At 40.4% G+C, this 17,230-nt stretch overlaps 2 pseudogenes; one reads left to right on the top strand and one right to left on the bottom strand.

Moving 5' to 3' along the window:
* Window positions 1–6,809: 6,809 nt before the first annotated feature.
* LOC148720374 (uncharacterized) lies at window positions 6,810–7,445 on the top strand (annotated as a pseudogene).
* Window positions 7,446–11,330: 3,885 nt separating this feature from the next.
* The window catches only part of LOC148720371 (uncharacterized), a 32,468-nt pseudogene continuing 26,568 nt past the window's right edge, over window positions 11,331–17,230 (bottom strand).

The following is a 17,230-nucleotide window of genomic DNA, read 5'->3' as shown; positions in this document are numbered from 1 at the left end:
TTTTGACCTTGCGATCCTTGTGACCCTGTATCACCTTTTGATCCAGCAGGTCCTCTTAACCCTTGCAACCCTCTTGGCCCTCTTGGTCCTTGCAATCCTGTATCTCCCTTTGGTCCTTGTGACCCTGTATCACCTTTATCACCTTTATCACCTTTATCACCTTTATCACCTGTATCACCCTTTGATCCAGAAGGTCCTTGCGAACCTGTATCACCTTTATCGCCTTTTGGTCCTTGCGATCCAGTATCTCCTTTTTCACCTTTTGGACCAGGAGGTCCTTCAGGCCCTTCTTTGCTTGCACCTTCTTGTCTGTGATCTATTTCATGATAACCGTCAGAATATCCCATATTTTTGTTTGTTTATTATATATTCAGAAAATAGTTTTTTATAAATCGTTCATTTGAAAAAGCATCATTGTGTGATAAAGGCTGTACAACATCGTTGAAAATAGAGTACAAACTTTGATGTGCAAGAGAAGGCTTCATCCGTTTACTTGTTTCATTCAAGAAAAAGATACAATAATAACCACACAAGACGCTTGTCAATGCTTGATAATGTGTGTTGTTGAATGCGTAGTTAACTCGATGTTTTTTTGCAAAGTGTCAACACCTCTTGCGGTGGATCAAGACCGAAACTGTCAAAGTACAAGATGAAATCGGAACCAAAGACCATCGCAACCCAGTGTGAACCAGACTCATGCGATTCGTTCAGATTGATAACGAAAGAGTGTCCAGCCTTACAATCTTTTATTTGATCCCTGGATATCACCCCTCCAAAGTTTGGAATCTTGAGATAATCGATCCAGTTTTGAATGTCGAGGTTTGTGATCGGAACATTTTTGAAGGGCGGCCTTTTTAAAGCAGGGCTCCCAGTAGTGGTATTCCGTTGAAGGGAGAATCTTTGCCCAGCAACAGACCTTCTCCTTTCTGTCCTTTTTGCTTTTTTTTACCTTTTTTATTTCCCATTCCAATTGTCGGTACAGGTTCGCCCAATCCCGGTGGGAAGAAAATTGGTTGATTATCCCAATACGGTCTGTTTTGCATTCCCTTACCACTCTTTTTTGGAGCGCGAACGTGTAAGCCTCTTCCTCTCGAGTTTCCGCTTCCGGTCAACGCCTTTAGAAGTATCGGCACACCAATCGAAGCGAGAAGAGTACCGAGAAAACCTCCACTCTGACTTTTTGTCGGCTTCATTTTCATGTCACCACCAGAGTTAAGAGCATTTGCAAGGTCCTGTTTCTGCTTCTTTGAAAGAGCGTCCACATACGGCAAAAGCTTCATAATATTGGAATTTGGAATCAACATTCCACCCGACTGACCCTGACCAGCACCAAGAATCTTATCAGTGGCAAAATTGCCCAGACTTGAGAGGGCACCTGTAGCCAATCCTGGAAGAGCCTTTGTGGCAAGATTCATCGCTTTCGGGAGAAGCTTTGTGCCAAGAGCGAGAAGTGAAGAAAATAGGCTGCCACCTTTTTGAACAACTTTTGTCATCTGCGTCTTGCTGATTTTCAAATCAACTCCTTTCCCCGAATTTATTGCTTTTTTGATCTTTTTGATCTGTGTCTTTGTCAGCATCATCTCGTCAGGGCCACTCAACTCATTGTGTGAGAGGCGAAGAGTTATAGCCGACTTCTCATTGTAAGCTTTAGCAAGCTTTTTTCTTTGATTATCACTCAGTGATACTCCATATGAAATGTAAGTCGTCATGTTTTTTATTATGTTCACAACATAATAAAATTTTAAAAAAAGTAAGCCTTGCGTTTGCAAATTTTTTCTCAAATCGCAGGGGAGCTCTCGCATTGAATTACTTTTTGATGAGAGCTTTTCCGCTCATAACATCAACACTGATTTCCTCCTCATTGAGGATCAATGCATAGATGTGATAATGAGCGTTGGTGGTATTGTTGAGACTGTACTCAAAGTCCAGTCTTGTTGCAGCTTTCATGATCTCTGGAGGCTGCTTTGTCAAATCAAAGTAAAGCACTCCATAGAGATCTTGAAACTGTTTCATGGTGATCGCTGGACCGAACAAGCTGTTACTTGCAAGTTTTGAATAGCTCGCAAAGTATTTCCATGCTCTTGCCAGCTCACTGCTGGGGTCCAGTTGCTGATCCGGATATCTTGTGTTGTTCTCAACGCGAAGTTGAGCTTTTGTAAAGTACCTCGCGTTGGCAATGTTGTAAGTGTTAAACACAAACATGTTTTGTTCCTGATCGTCAAACTTGGACGCATTCAGAACCCAAACGAAGACATGTCTTGGTCTATCAACAGCACTTGTGATGTTGAATTTACCATTTTTCTGTCTCAGTGGTCCTGAGACGCTGATTTGCTCTCTCTGATAAGTCCATGTATGAGATTTGATGAAGTTATCATAATAGAGCTTTTGTCCAACGTCATTCATACTGATCATCGGAACCCACAAGCGGAATTTTGTGATGATGTATCTGCCCGCCGCGGCCGCATTTGATCTGAACAGCACCTCATTATCTTCTTCAAGAGTTACATCGAAAGTAACCTTTGCATTTGGAGGTATCTGCTCTTCCAAAGAATCGAAAAAACCGAAACGGTTGAGTGGAAGATGAATGTTGTTTTCAGCACCTGCGGCGAGAAGAGTCTTTCTTGTCGTAAACCCTTCATTGTAATCCGCGTTGTCTGTGGGTGTTCTGTTCACATCTTGACCGGCAGCGATTGGAATGGCAAGTGCTGTATACTTTTGTATCACCGCTCCAGAGGCTGTGTCGAGATAGTGAAATTGGGGAGGCCCCACCTGATCCGAATGTTCTTTTGAAAATTCGGTGAGATTTTTCATATTCGCAGCATGATTTGCACTTGGCAAATCAAGAACTCTAACCTTCTCAAAATCAACTTTGATGTCTTTTATCATACTAAAGCTACCGTTGATTATTGCGGCCGCATCGGCTGCGCCATAAGTTGTATTATCCATTTTTGTAATTTTGAAATCAATTTCAAAATATGCATTGAACCAATCGGCCACGGCCTCTGACGCTGTTTTTGTATCGACGGTAAATTTATACCCTTTCTTCTGTTGATAATTGTTATTTGCCGGAGCAGTTTGGAGAGGGGTATCGAGTTCATATGAAGAATATTCATAACCCTTTGCAAATTTTTTTGTTCGCATGGAAGCCATTCTTTATTTTGTTAAAAGATAAGAAAAAAAATTTTTCACAAAAAAAAGTTTACAAAAAAAGTTCAGCAAAATCGTCAAAGAGATTATCTTTTTCATCTTTTTTAACCCTTGCGGTCCTTGTGACTTTTTTAACCCTTGCGGTTCTTGCACCTTTTTTATTTTCTGACTTATTATCTTTTTGTAATAGCTTTGCAAGCTCTTCACCTTTATTTTCTCGAGGGGGTGCGGGTAGGAGAGTCTCTCGATTCGAAGGAGCCTCTCGATTCGAGAGACCAGTCTCTCGGGATGAGAATTTGTCGTAAATCTTTTCACCGATCAATTGTCCTGTCTTTTCACCGATTTGCTCTGCCCCCTTTTCAAACGCTTTCGTGGCCGCTTTTTTAGCTATTTCCTTTGCGGCTTTTCCTGTGACTTTTGCGACTATTTTTGTTCCAACATTTTTGAGAGTGTCAAATATTCCTTCACCCTCTTGAAGTGGGTGATCATCATCAATATTATGCAATACATAATTGCCATCGGCATCTCTTTTCATAAGCTTTCGTCCCATTTTATTTCAATCGCAAGAAATAAAATACAAAACGCAAATTTGCACGAATCTATTTTAGGAGAAGTGTCAATGATACACTCGTTCCGTTGAGATCGATCGGCCTTCCCAGCGAATCGGTGATGTAAATTTGCAAATCTCTTATAGTCCGTGTGTTTATTTTGCTGTACTTTTTTACCCTCGGCTCTATATGAAAAGGATAAGAGAGGGGGAGATTGTCAACGCTGAATCGAAACAACACATCCGATTGTTTACCACCGACAACACTCTCTGAGATGATGTTTGTACGAATGTAAATGTCATCAACAGATCTTGTGATATCGGGTGATTTTTCACCATAACTGGTTGTTGTAACGATCTTTTTTGTAAATCCAATGAGATCGGCAAAATTTCCACCTCTCACATCGACTTGATAACCATCTTCGAGACCGATCAGAACTTTGAGAAGCGCTGGAACAAATTTCATAGTGATACCCGTCTTTGAATGTTTTGCTCCCTCGAGTTCTCTCTGAACATAAGCATTCAATTCAGAGTAGGCAAAATTCCCATCTGGGAGTTCAATCTCTGTCCACGTCGTGCCCGAATCGTGACTATATTTTAGTTTATTGTTATCATAGCTGCTACTCACATTGTACCAACTGTATGACATTGCAACTTCATCGAGAGCAACAAAATATTCTCTGTTTGGATCGAGTCTCATCACAGGATTGAAAGATGTTGTAAAATTATGACTTGAACCTTTCGCACAAGTCAAAGAGTTGAGATATATCGGCAATTCCATCAATTCCATTACGATAAGTGTTTTTGTATATATGCATCATAATTTTCTTTCGATATTTTTTTCTTTTTGAGGAGGTGATCCAATATTTCCATCGCTTCGTTTCTCAACTGAATACTCGAATTACCGGCGTCGATACTCCCTGTCAATTTAATGAGTCTGTCTTTCAAATCTTTGAAATCAGAGAAAATGGCTCCTCCTAAGAGTTTTGCTTTTCCAGACGATTTGTGAACCGGAATATTTGCGAGTTTGTTCAAATCTTTGAATATTTGAATCGCCTTTGACGAATACTTTCCTTTGGGATTACATCGCTTTGTCAACAGATCAACGATTCCTTTGACGCCCTGTCGTTCATAAACAACAGCGCCGGTCGAAGGATCGCACGCTTACGTTCGAACATTGATAGTTAAGCTACAAGCTGCAATTTAAAAATAGTTCAATTTTAGATCTCAGTTCCCCTTAATGAAGATCCTTCTACAGCATAACCTATATCGATGTCGAGTAGTACTAGATTTACATTTGTTTGCTGCCTCAATTTTTGTTAACATTAAAGTTTTGCTACTCCGCCGCCGCGAGAAAAGTTCCATTTGATATGCTGGTAACTGGTTCGTAAGTAATATTCCAAACTTTTATAATTTGAATATATCAAGAAAGTTGAAATGGTAAATTGGCCACCGTTGCGATTATAAAAGCTGACGTTTTGAGCGTTAGCCCTTCGTCGGAGCGAATAGAGGAATTGTAGGTTGAGTGTGCTTTTAAAGGCAGAAAATGGAGCTACATGATTGGTGGGAACATGGCAACGAGAAAAACACGAATAAATTAGTGGAATGAAAACCTTTTTTTGATATCTGTGGGATCTAGACTGCCGGTTTGAAAGATGAGCTTTTGTTCAAGAGTTTTACGGCTTTCTGTGCTACCTAAGTGCAAGGAAAGACCCCAGATTGCCATATGTTACTTAGAATGATTAGGTAAATTAGAATGTCTAGCGACTGGTTTCGATGTGTCCTTGTCATTCCTCTCCACGTCGCGAAGGTGTTCTCGGAATCGGTCACCTAGTCTTCTGCCTGTTTCGCCGATGTATATCTTTTTGCAATAAGTGAAAGTTATGCAATAGATTACATTGGCGGAAGTGCACGTGAAGTGATCGGTGATCTTAATAGATCGTTTGGGTCCCGATATTTTCTCAGTGTTGAGAATGAAAGGACACGTTTTGCATCGTGTGCGAGCGCATTTAAAAGTGCCTGGTTGGTCATTAGTCTGAAAAGAACTTCTGACCAAAAAATTCCCTATGTTTTTGTCGCGTTTGAATGAAATGATCGGAGGCTGCGAAAAGATAGTGCTGTCTCTTGATCGTTTTGAAGTAATTTAAAGTTTTTAAGAATGATGGATTTAACTGAGTGGTTGCGAGGGTGAAACGTGAGAGTGAATGGAATGCGGTCGGGATTTTCCTTTTGTGACGTTTGTAGTGCTGAATTTCGATCAATAAGTTGGGCGCGATGGTAACCCGCTTGAGCGATAGAACCAGGGTAACCACGTTTATCGAAAAACTGGCACATTGACTCTGACTTGTGGTGGAAATTAGAGTCATCACTACATAAACGACGAAGTCTTAGAAACTGAGGAAAATGAATGGAATTCTTAACGTGAGATGGACGCGAAGACGAATACAACAAGTAATTATGCGAGTCTGTGGGTTTGTAATACACACTAGTGCATAAACTTAAACGTTAAATGGTGCATCATCCGTTTATGCGGAGTAATGTACCGTTGCCTTCAACTGCAACGATAAGCTTCCGTTCTTAGTGGATATCTTGCGAGTTGCGTTGTATTTTCTCTGTCGCGAAGAGGCGCGCGCGAGCAACAATTGGAGCAAAATATGAGCAAATGTCCGCTCGTATTATACGTTAGACTATAGAATGAGGAATTTATCATTACACTTTTATTTCATCTTTCAGTATTTTGATTATAGGTTGTGAAATATATCCTACGGCCATATCTGTGCATCGTATCAATCGCATAAGGAGCACGCGAAAGACGAAAAAAAATACGAACGACTTTTGTGATTCCCCCAAAAGAACCTATCCCGCTAAAAAATTCGCTTCCGTAAAAGTCAAGCCAGAAAAAACCAATAAGAAAAATAAACGTCTGGATCTTTTATTGGGCCTATTTTGTTGCTCCGTGATTCTGTCTGTTCTAGAGTGTAATAACGTGACATCTTTTGTGCATTCTCGTGACCTAATTTGGTAAAATGTTAGGAAAAATAATTTGGAAACCAGCCAACTCCATTCAATTATTATCATACATCGAACAGACGCCTTTGAAATTGTGAAGAGCAAAATGGCTTCTAAGGAGCTTTTATGATTTCTTTTTGTCTGTCTCTTTGCCCTAGAGGTGCTATCTCCTGTACCGGCGACAGCGATTGTTCGTTCCTTCAGTCCTGTTGCACAGATGAGGTCTGTAGAAAAAATGTTACTTCTGTTCGTCCGACTCGCAATGTGGAATGGGCGAGCAGTGCTGTAAAAGCAAATGCATCAATAGTTCGTCTTCTCTTTCCTGTTCGTACGACTCCGAATGTGACAGTGGCGAGCAATGCTGTAACAGCAAGTGCATCAGAAGTTGGTTTTCTTGTTCCTGTTTGTACGACTCCGAATGTGACAGTGGCGAGCAATGCTGTAAAAGCAAATGCATCAAAGTTCGTCTTCTTGCTCCTGTTCGAGCGACCTCGAATGTGACAGTGACGAGCTATGCTGTAACAGCAAATGCATCTATAGTTCGTCTTATTCCTGTTCGTACGACGACCAGTGTGGCATTGGAAAGAGTTGTTGTAGGGGAGAGTGATTGTCCTCCTGTGTTTGGAGCGCTGGTGCTATTGCAGGCTTAACTTTCACCATAATTATCTTTTTGGCCATCATCATTTGCATCAAATCCTGCCTTCGCGGTGATTGCTGCTCTGCAATTGTTGTGATCACCTAGGGTCGCCTGCCTTAGACGTCCACCAACTAGCAAGCTTAAGATTCCGTTAACATCTAAAAATGGATCAAGCTTGTAAAGTGAGCTACATGTTTTCATGCTGGCCTTTCTCTGCCGAGTGAAGACTCTACTTTCTAGGTCAGTGTTTTTCTGCCTCATGTTCCTCAGAGTTGCTATTTCTTCCGTAAAAGGCTTTTATCTGTTCTGCAAGAGTTATGAGCGCGCTCTGCGCTTTCCAAGTCTTCAACCTTAAGCTCTTGAAGGTCACCATTATTACTTCGTTTCTTGTGCACGCTGTGTGGAGGCGCGGTGGCCTCATGGTTGGTGCGCTCGACTCTGGATCAAGTGGTCCGGGTTCGGGCCCCGGCCGGGACATTGTGTTATGTTCTTAGGCAAGACATTTTACTCTCACAGTGCCTCTCTTCACCCAGGTTATAAATGGTTACCGGAAAATTCAATGCTTGGGGTAACCCTGCGATGGACTTGCATCCCATCCAGGGAGGAGTAGAAATACTCCTAGTCGCTTCATGCTACAGAAACCGGAGTTAAGCACCGGCGTAATGGGCCACTAGGCTCGTAAACAGATTTTACCTTTACCTGCAAGTGTTATGGGCACGCTCTGCGCTTTCCCAGTCTTCGACCTTAAGCTCTTGAAGGTCATCATTGTTACTTCGTTTCTTGTGCACGCTGAATCTTCTCAAGGCATTGATGAAGGAGTCAGTCTCAAGCGAGTTAGCGATATAGAGGCCTATAACTTTCGACGCCAAGCAAGTAAAGAGGACACCATGGGTCTCAGCCGTTTACGACCATCCTTAACAATGAAGGGCCCAAAATAATCTAGGGCGCAATTAGTGAAAGGTGGTGTGGATTCCAGGCAGTCTTCAGGTAGATCTAACATTCTATGCCCTTGAACTGACCCGCTGAATCTTGTCACCCGGTACTGTGGTCGTTACCTAGCAGCCGCAACAACAGTTCCTCTCAACTCAGACACACATGATGACGACCCAGCTAGTACATTCTCCTCCGCCGATGAACTACAACCAGCCTCCTCTAAGTTTCAAGCCGCCTCCTTCTGGTTTTAATCAGGCTCCTCCGCCTTACTCAAGCTATCCACCACTACCACCAAACCAGAATCCTCCACCACAAGGACAAGCTTAAGCGGCGCCGATGCCGGCTGCATTTAACACTGAACAACCCAACAAGTTCTAACTACAGTAAACTGCGATGCAACTCATTCCAACAGAATACTGTTACGGTGAAATGAGTAACCTTCGGTTTTACTTTCCACTTACAAAGATGTAGACGTAGTTAATAATTTAATAAGATTCTTCATTCAGATCTGCACGGTATAGTTTTACAAATTTGATGTTCCATCTCGCTTTTGTCGTTCAAAGAAAAACGATAAAAGTAGATTTAGGTTTCTTGTGGAGCCAATTTCTGTCGGAGGCAGATGACTTCAGCCAATGGAGACGATAATTTTATTCCAGAATGAATATTGTGTTCTTAGAAATGGAGCTTCACTTAAAGTATCATATCAAACCGATTTGACTTTATTTGATCCAGTCTGTGCTTTCACCAACAGTTTTCAATTTATTTCCGCTTGTCAGATTTTCAAGATTGCGAATGTCGATCGTGTTGTACAGCAGTAAAATTGATAAACTCTGTAAGATATTTACATCGATTATAAATTTTCATTATTAGCTTAGTTGTTGTTTTGTTATTTCTGCTGCTACTTTATTTACAAACGTTAGTAATCTTATTCCGCTTCAGGGAAATTTGTTACTTTATCATACTCTACTTTTAGCTGACTGGATCTTAAGCGGATCCATCGTTGGCATAGCTTTATTGATGTCGTGCCGGGCATGCACTAAAACCCAGACGATAGACAATAATAGACGATAGAGATGGACGGTACACGATAGACGATACACGATAGATGATGGACAATAGGCGGTAAACAATAGATGATAAAATTTGTGACGGAAATCAAAATTGTCAAGCAATCTCGTAAATTTCAAATAAATAATAATAACAATAATAATAATAATAAAATAATACAACTCATTTATATAGCGCATATACGAAGGCTCTACGCGCTTTTTAATGTAGTACACGGAAATAAATAAAATGACTAGTACTTACAAAAGAAATAACTTATTTATTTTAATTAATTTGATGGCCTGCTCCCAGTTGGCTTGTTAGCTCAATTGGTAGAGCGCTGCACTAGCATCGCAGAGGTCAGTGGTTCGAATCCCGTACAGGGCTGAAATTTTTTTCAGGTCTGATTTTCACTATTGCTCAAATGGTGCTTTACTGCGAAGGATCGTGCACATATACGAGAAATAACTTAGTCGCTCAAAACTTTGGCAAACGAAAATGTCTTAAGTTTGGACTTAGACGTTTCCAAATTGTGTCAAGATGTTATGTCAATGGGCAGATGGTTTCAGAGTTGTGGATCAGAGACAGCGAAAGCTCTCGCGCCGTAAGTCATCAAGTTATAATTTGGACGAGATAAGCGTTGAGATGATGATGACCGAAGTCAACACATGGGACGATGACGAACTAGCAGATCCTGAAAATAAGATGGCCTAAGATTATGAATAAATCACTCTTTCCTTGCTATGGTAGTCATTGTCCGTGGGTAACCGCTGAAGGTTACTGTCGACAAAATAGAGTGCCACCCAGAAAAACCCTAAGTACGCTTCCTGATTCCTAAAAAAATCTCTTTTGAAGTTGGACAATAGTAAATATTGCGGTTGTAGCCACGCTCCGGGACGTCATGAGATAAGTATTTCGAATTTGGAAATAGCCTTACACGCTTTGATGCGCTAATATCTGTTGAACATTCTAGCCAATTTTCATGAGAATCCAACAACTCTACATACCCTATCAATTCATTAAAGTAGTCTGTGGTAACTCCCGTAGAAACGAACATCGAGCTTTTGGCCTTCAAGGAAATTCACAGTTTTCGCACTTCAAGCGCGTGTCAATGAATGGAACCTCTCGCCAAGTCTTGTGACAAAGAACGCCTTTTCAATTCGCGGGAAAGATCATTTCGCAAAACAGGGAAATCTAATTTACGATGGATTTCACAAAATCCAAAAATTCCTCGGGAAAACGAAGGAAAAGTGGGCGATTGGCAAAGCAAACTAAGGAAAAAGAGACACAACTTAAATTTCTCTCGCAAAAATTTTGAATTTCATAACGTAACGCGATTGCGTGATAATTTTGAGTTCCGCCACAAAATTGGAAAATTCAACGAGGCTTACCTGTAAGTTGAGGTTTGATTGAGATTCTATCACATGACCCAGGAGGCAGGAGATAACATGAGATAGCACAGCGCATGCGCAACTCATTATTCAAAGAATGTGGGTGTATCAGAATTATGTCATGATAGAACAGGTTAGTGTGCTAACCATAGACGTAATCAGTAATGCGTGAGCATGGGTGAGCATGGGTGGGCATGATGTTATCTCCTGCCTCCTTGATCATGTGATGGAATCTCAATGAAACTTCAACTTACAGGTAAGTCTCGTTTAATTATCCAATTCTATCACATGACCGGAGGCTAGGAGATCCTATGAGACTTTAAAGCTCTGACAGAGCCGCACCAACCATGATATAGCCACACATGTATAATAACATTATTATAATTAACAAATTCTATTCAGCCTTATAACTCGATGTAGTTAGTCTGTCCATGTGTATCATGTAATAGTGAATACAATCATTGCTCTGGCATAAGCAGTGCAAAACATTGTCTTCTAGTCAACAGCAACATGAACAAATATGTTTAAATACTGAAGTCTTAAGGCTTCATGTGTTTTTAACTTGATTAACGTACAACCCTATACCATAGGGTCAATCTGGTTATAAAAGCGATTTTAGCTATAATGTAAGTGCTGTGTTAGCTAAAGTAGATTGTTGAACGATTGGTTTGTGATAAAACTTTTGAAAAGTAGCCGCTGACCCCCATCCAGCAGTCGGTAGTATAACATCCAGAGGGAAATCTCTCTCTTTTGCTTTGGATGGAGTAGCTGCTCTAGTGGTGTGGGCTGTAAATTGGCTTGTGTCAATCCCTGCTAAATTAAGTCCGGTCTTAGCCCGTCTAGATATTGTGTCTCTAGATACCCCTTTATGTGGTTGTATGAAGCTGAAAAAAAGTTTTCTCTCAGTGCCTCTCAGAGGCGCTGTTCTCTTAAGGTACTCTTTCAAGGTGAGTAGGGGGCAGAGGGTATTATCTGGTTGACAACTGCTTATATCAATGCTGTTTTCTCTCTTATTGGGTTTGCTGGTCTTAGTGTGTTCTGAGAGTTCAAATTTACATGACTGTGATGACATGTGCATGCCATCCAGGCTCAACAGATAGATGGACTGTCCTCGTTGCCCCGTAGCTAACAAGAGTAGCATTAGTAGCTTCAGTGTTTAGTCCTTTGAAGAAAGCTGTTCCAATGGCTTTAGCGTCTTGAGGTATCTACTAGTACTGTAGCCACATCCCAAATGGTTTTGTATTTGGGTTGTGGTTTACGTGTCTCGTATATTCCCTTTAGGAACCGGGTAACCAGTGGATGGGAGCCAAAGGGTTTGATGCCTTCACTATTTAGGATCAATGAAAATACGGATCCTGCAGTGTTTATTGTGGAATAACTTAGTCCTTGATTGTATAAATACCTCAGAAATTGAAGAGCTTCGCTTATCTTTGGAGAACCGTGATTCATTTTCCTTTGACAACAAAATGCCAGCCATTTTTCCACATAGGTTTTGTACTGGTTTTGAGTCCCTTTTCTCCAGGAAGCCATGATGACGTTGGTAATGTCTGGAGGAAGGTCTTGCTGTGAAAAGGTGTTCCTGATAAAGGACGGACCATCAGGTGCAGGCTCTTGTGTAGAGGGTGTGGCTCCCTGAGGTGGGCATGATGTAGTAGGTTTGGTGATGGTTTGAAAATCCATGGTTGGCTGTATAGTAGTTGAAGAACAAGGGGCCGGGAACCAAGACTAAGTTGGCCACACAGAGACCAGCAATATTCCCTTTGCCTTGCCCTGCATTATGTTTTGTACGCACCTTGCAATTGGTATCATACTGAAAGGTGGGAATGCAAAAAAGTTAAAATTGCTCCAATCTATGGAAAATGTATCAACATAGGAGTAGTTGCAAATACCCCAAATCTCGGACAAAATGATTTTGTCCAAGAAATTTTTTAAACATTTTCAAAATCTTCGAAAAAATCTAATGCCGATTCTAATCCATTTTGGAATGACAATCAAATTTTCACATATTTTAGTCAAACGTTTGGTTATGCATAAATAAAATAAATACTGACTAAATAAGGAGAGCACGAGGGGTTTGCCCCTTGTAGGAGACTTCGAGAGATTGCACTTCGCGCTTGCGCGGGGTGTGCGGGATAATTTCTCGAAGTTTACCCTCTCGTTTAACACATTTAATAAAAAAAATTGATCTAAGAAGATAAAAAAAATTATTAAATATAAAAAAAATCTTTGCAAAGATAAAATGGCATCAATAGCAAACCGTCTTTGGAATACACTCCAAAGAACACTGGGTTATTCAAACCAGAGTGAAGAATCAAACGAACCTAAACAGCAAAATACTGAAAACAATCTGAGAAAAAAGATTGAAGATGTTGTTGACTGGGGAAAGAAAAAGGTTGAAGATTGGGGAAAATGGTTAAAGGGGTTGGTTGCACCACGAGCTGTGGTTGACGGCAAGTTGAAAGATTTTAAAACACGCATCAACAAACTCAATGAAAAAACAGATCAACACCAATTCAATCTTGTTGAGAGCATGACTTCATTGAAAGGCTTTACAAATCATTATACGACTGATGGGGTAGAGGGTTATGGACCGATAGACTTTTTTCAAGCTGTAAAACCGCCCGTTATCAACTTTCTGTTAACACAGAAAAATATCAAGATAGAGTTCGTTTTGAGGTGTAATATGGCAAAGACAAACATTGCGACTGGTGAGACTGAGATACAGTTTGTGTATTTTCATTCTTACCAATCGATTATCTTTCAAGAAACCGACCGAGAAGAGATTTATAACAGAAGTATCGTTAAAATGATGGAGAGCATGGCAAAGTGGACAAGAGAGGGAAGTGGTTGGACTTTAGATTCGATTGTGGGGTTGGATTTGCATACGGCGAAATACACCCCTCTGAAAGGATCTTCAAACATTAAACTGCCACCAGAGCTCGCAGCTAAGAAAGCCATTGTAAACATGAAGAATGAAGATGCTGAATGTTTCAAGTGGTGTGTTACGAGAGCTTTGAATCCTGTTAAGAGTCATGCTGAGCGTATCACAAAGATTTTGAGAAAGCAGGCGGAAAAATTAAAATGGAATGGAATCAAGTTTCCGATGGATGTGAAAGATATTCGCCGCTTTGAAACGTTGAATCCGGGTATCGCTATCAACGTTTTCAGTTATGAAGGGAAATTTGAGCCCTTTAGAGTGAGCAAGATCGAGAAGATCAATACACACATCGATCTTCTTTTGATTGCTGAAGGTGATAAAAAACATTACTGTCTCATCAAATCTATGAGCCGACTCTTATCGAGTGATTTGTCAAAAGATGGGCATAAGAAGTTTATCTGCAGGAGATGTCTAAATTATTTCGGTTCTCAGAAAGTTCTTGATAAACACGATGAGTTGTGTCGAGAACATGAGGCTGTGAGAGAAATTATGCCTGAAAAGGGATCTTTTCTCTTCTTCAAAAACTACCACAGAAAGATAGATGTGCCGTTTGTCATCTATGCCGACTTTGAATCGATCATCAAGCCTCTCCACACCGTTCAACCGTATCCTGAAAATTGTTACACCGAGAAAAAGCATCTGCATATCCCGGTGAGTTTTTGCTACTACATCAAATGTTCATTTGATGATCGATATTCGAAAAAGGTTGAATACACAGCAAAGTCTGAGGATGAAGATGTTGCACAGATATTTGTCAACATGCTTGAAGAGGAGGTTAAGTCCATTTACAAAAATCATCCTCCAAAAAAGATGATCTTCACAGACAGCGATGCTGAGATCTTTGAAAATGCAACTTGTTGTTGGTTGTGTGAAGGGGCTTTCAATGATGAGCATTGTGACTATAAGAAGGTTTGCGATCATTGTCATTACACCGGCAAATTTCGAGGAGCTGCACATAACAAATGCAACCTGTTAGCCCGACAACCAAAATTCATTCCCGTTGTCTTTCACAATTTGGCAAACTACGATGCACATCTCTTTATCCGAAACCTCGGAGTTACAGAGGGTGACATTGATTGCATACCAAACAATGAAGAAAAATATATCAGCTTCACAAAACACATTGTGGTTGGCAAGTTTACAAAAAAAGAAGTGGGGCCGATGACCAACGAAGAATTAAAAGAAACGGCAAAATTACTCGGTCTTTCCAATTTTTCAAAACTCAAAAAAGAAGAGTTGTTGAAACTCATAAAAGAGAATAATCCTGGATTCAATGGTGAAAAAACAGTTAAAAAAGACATACCGATAAAGAGGCAGTTGAGGTTCATAGATAGTGTTAAATTTATGCCTGGGAAGCTTGACGATCTTGTCAAGAATCTTGCCAAAGAGGGTGAGTCTTTTTTTCAAATTATAGGAAAATATTACAGTGGAGAGAAACTTTTAACTGTTAATGAGAAAGGGTGAATATCCTTATGAATGGTTGGATTCTATCCACAAGCTAATGGAGACTGGTGTTCCGCCGAGGGAAGCTTTCTTCTCTGTGTTATCGGGTGAGGGAATCTCTGAAGAGGGCTATGCTCATGTGTTGAAAGTGTGGAAAGAATGGGGCATGAAGACGATGCGAGATTATCACAATCTTTACAATCAAAGTGATGTTCTTTTGCTTGCCGATGTGTTTGAAAACTTTAGAAAGGTTTGCAAAGGGATTTACGGCCTTGATCCCTGTTGGTATTACACTGCACCGGGGTTGTCTTGGGATGCTTGCCTCAAGACAACAAAAGTAAGTCTTGAGTTGTTGAGTGATGTCAACATGTTACACATGTTTGAAAAGGGTATTCGTGGTGGTATCTCAATGATTCCGACACGATATTCAAAGGCCAACAACATATACATGGGAGAGAAATTTGACCCCGAGCAACTTTCAAAGTTTATCGCATATCTCGATGCAAACAACCTCTACGGTTGGGCAATGTGTGAAAATCTGCCGACACACGGTTTTGAATGGGTAGATGAGAAAGATTTTAACGAATGGAAAGATTTTCCATGCGTTCTTGAGGTTGATATACTCCCCATTGAGAAAGAACTACACGATTACTTCAATGACTACCCTCTCGCTCCTGAAAACTTGAGGGTTAATAAAGTGAAAAAGCTGCTCTGCACCTTGGGTGGAAAGGAAAAGTATGTCATTCATCACGAAACTCTGAAGTTTTACATGTGTCTTGGAATGAAGATCGGAAAGATTCACCGCATCATCAAGTTTGAAGAGAGTCCTTGGATGAAACCGTACATTGATTTGAATACAGAGAGGAGAGCCAAGGCTGATACCGATTTTGAGAAAGATTTTTTCAAACGCATGAACAATTCTGTATACGGTAAGACGATGGAGAACATTCGGAAACGAGTTGATGTGAGGCTTGTCAACTCTGAAGAAAAGGCGAAGAAGTTGGTAAATAAAGTGAACTTCAAACATCGCACCATATTCTCCGAGAATCTCTGCGCGTTTCATATGAGAAAGACACAAATCATCTTCAATAAACCCGTCTATCTTGGAATGTGCATTCTCGATCTCAGCAAGAAGCACATGTATGACTTTCATTACAATTACATCAAACCCAAATATGAAGACAGAGCAAAGCCTCTCATGACCGACACAGACAGTCTATGCTATGAGATTCACACCGATGATTTTTACCAAGATATAAAACCAGATGTGCACAAACTGTTCGATACGAGCAACTTTCCGAAAGATCATCCTTCTGGAATACCGACCGGTGTGAACAAGAAAGTTATTGGAATGTTCAAGGATGAAGCTGGGGGAAAGATCATTGAAGAGTTTGTAGGTCTGAGAGCGAAGCTTTACAGCTACAAAATGTTTGATGATGGAGAGGAAAAGAAAAAATGCAAAGGTGTGAAACAAAAGGTGGTAGAGACCACTATCTGCTTGGACGACTATAAAGAATGTTTATTCGGTGGTGAAAACCAACATCGTAAAATGAATACCCTCAGAAGTCGAAAGCATGATATATTTATGGAAGAGATCAACAAAGTCGCCTTGTCTGCCAATGATGACAAGCGAATCATTCTTTTGAACTTAGTGGACACATATGCACCGGAGCATTATAAGATTTATGAAATAATTTTTATTGATTAATCTATAACCCAGCAGGATTATAGATTATAAACTTCAAAGGGTAGATTGATTAGTTATTCAAAACTAATTATATATTTCACACCATTGATGACTATTGTTTTCTTCAGCTCTTCTTTTTTACCAAGCAACTTTGCGCCAAGTTTTCCAGGGTTTATGTTAAAATGTTTTGCGGTAGCATACATTGAGGGAAAAACAAATTCTTTTTCTTCGAACGCTTCGTCACAATTTTCACGAATCTCTCGAAGTATTACTTTTCTCTTTGCAGCTCTTTTTTTTACTGGAATTTTATTGGGAGGGTTTCTGATGTAATCAATCAATTCTTTTTTCTTTAGTAAATAACGTCCCACCAAACCGATATCTTTCACCCTTTCTAACAGCGCAGGTCTTGAAACTGAATCAAGATCGTCGGGTGGTGGGTTTTTGATCAACT

Source organism: Stylophora pistillata, chromosome 11 (genome assembly GCF_964205215.1).
Source record: "Stylophora pistillata chromosome 11, jaStyPist1.2, whole genome shotgun sequence".
Taxonomy (NCBI): Eukaryota; Metazoa; Cnidaria; class Anthozoa; order Scleractinia; family Pocilloporidae; genus Stylophora; species Stylophora pistillata.
The sequence above is the reverse complement of the archived record's forward strand: the minus strand, read 5'-3'. Positions and strand labels throughout refer to the sequence as shown.